This window comes from Lactuca virosa, chromosome 1, assembly GCF_052849685.1.
Source record: "Lactuca virosa cultivar CGN04683 chromosome 1, Lactuca_virosa_CGN04683_v6, whole genome shotgun sequence".
Lineage (NCBI taxonomy): Eukaryota > Viridiplantae > Streptophyta > Magnoliopsida > Asterales > Asteraceae > Lactuca > Lactuca virosa.
The window spans coordinates 140465077-140467297 of NC_136426.1; the positions used below are offsets into that span (position 1 = coordinate 140465077).

A 2221-nucleotide genomic window follows, 5' to 3' on the forward strand; every position below is an offset into this window, starting at 1 on the left:
AATAATAAAACACTTGATAACATCATCAATATACAACCCCATACCTCTTTCGAAAAAAATATATACAACACCATACTTTCAATGGAACTTTAAAATAAACTGTAATTTCTTTTTCTAAAAAAAAATAACTAAATCACTTCTACTTTCAATTAAAATTTATCAAGAATGAAAATGTTTTTCTCTCACTTTCAAAGGAAACTTCAGCTTTCAAATTAAAAGTTCAGCACGGTTTCAGAAAACTAAAAATCGCAAAAACCTTGAACCTTTTTTGAATATATCGTTTTCTGTAGAACATTTGGAAGAAAAGATAATAATAGTCTGAACAGATTAAGACATACAAATAAAATCCACGAAATCCTTTGCTCTGTTATGGAAATCACATAAAACTAATCCCTCTCTTCCACATGGGATTCGGATTGACAAGGTTGAAGACAAAAAAAATGCTCAAAAATCTGCAAATATAAAAACATTCAGAAACCAAAATGCATTTGGCATGCTAAAATACAACACAAATGCAAATATTTACCGTCATCATTTGAAACTCAAACATCACCTTCACTTTTTTTTTCTAGAAATCAACAACAAAACACGGTACTATTCTTCATTCTATGGACTTTAAAATAATCAATCATCAAAACCTGAAAAATAAACAAAATACAGAAAACTCAAAATCTAAGAAAACCAAATAAAACACCAGATTAAGGCATTAAATGAAACAAATATAGCAACAAACAGCATATTAAAAACTATGTTTCAGGATGATAAAATAATGTAGATAACTATAGGAAAATCCGAAAACCCTTTTTCAAACAGATCCAAATTCCCTTTTTCATCTGAAAATTTTTTCTCATCCGAAGATGAAGACCTTCCCACTACAACAGATCTGAAACCCATGAAGACAGCTATTACTATTTTTTTAAAACCAAATACTTCATCAGTTGAACACACACATACACGGTTAAAAGCACACAGTTAATAACACACATGCTATCAAAATATAACATCGACAACATCACCTGCCTCCAACATCTCATATTTGACATCAGCATTTGACTTTTCAACTTTGTCATAACCTCAATATTTATATTTTTTTAATCTTTACCTTTATCTTCATTCCTGCTTGATCTGTTAGCAATTCAAATATACAACAGAATAAAATCACAAAATCAGTATTTCTTATGTGCGAAATCGAACCTGTAAGGAATGTGATAGAAAAATAAATAAAAATAACGTAATTAAAAATAACATAGGCTGAAATGGTTAGTTCAACAAAAAAATATGCGATAAACAGAAATATAACCTCTTGAAATTCTAAAACACCAAGAAAAAACGGAGGTTCGTTCATCATGTTCCAGAACTTTGGACCTGAAAAAAACATGGTGCGGTCAACAGTCTTGAGAATAAAACCAAAAATCAAACAAACTAAAAAAACCCAACCTTTCTCTACTTCAATATTATTTGAGCTCTAGCACATGAAATCGAAACCTACACAAAAATCGGTTAACACACATGACATAAGGAAAGAGATTTTGACTACCGATTCGCAGATGGGGTTCCATATTCGTATGTCGATGGGTGTAACGACAGTCGTGAGGAATGGTGAGGTTTTTGAGCGAGATTTAGGTGGTGTCGTTAATCGTTGGCGGTGATGTAGAGTATAGTGGTGATGTTTACCGGTGGCGGTGTTGTAAAATTATGTGGCTTCAATGGCTTCCAAAAAGAGGAGGAGTTTTAGGGTAAATGTGTAGAACGGCGGAATGATGAGAAGCGATGAAAGATTAGGGTGAGGTGTAAATTAGGGCAACAACGTGCTTCTCTATATTTGTTTCTATGTGTGTTTGAGAACTCTTTATTCTGATTGGTTGACAGTGTTTCACACGGATTACGTGTAGAAAAATGATCACCGTTGATTTTAGATCCAAGGGTCCAAAACTGGTTTTCCTTGATTTTTAAGACAAATGTCTTAAATTTTGAAGGGCCCACAATTATAAACTCTTTATAATATGGTATATATATATATATATATATATATATATATGTTGGGAACTGTAACCTAGTCTTCGGGTCTTGGTGTCGGATCTTGATTGGAGATCGAAGACGAATGCCGTTAACAAGTTCCCGACTTGATTCCTAGTTGTTGTTAGACAACAAAACTGTTAGAACCACCCCAGACACTGTGCCATGGGAGTAGTGTAAGAACCCAAATTTATAGAGATTTGAC

At 32.8% G+C, this 2221-nt stretch overlaps 1 long non-coding RNA gene across 2 annotated transcripts; it reads right to left on the reverse strand.

Annotated features, from left to right (window-relative positions):
• Positions 1 to 246: 246 nt before the first annotated feature.
• LOC145158993 (uncharacterized) lies at positions 247 to 1822 on the reverse strand. Of its 2 annotated transcripts, XR_013737416.1 has the most exons (4): positions 1438 to 1821; positions 1301 to 1365; positions 527 to 1125; positions 247 to 452 (listed from the first exon to the last, which is right to left on the reverse strand). It is a non-coding gene; the product is annotated as an uncharacterized LOC145158993 (long non-coding RNA). The 2 variants fall into 2 exon arrangements; XR_013737415.1 differs by having other exon boundaries at positions 527 to 1365; positions 1438 to 1822.
• Positions 1823 to 2221: the final 399 nt, after the last annotated feature.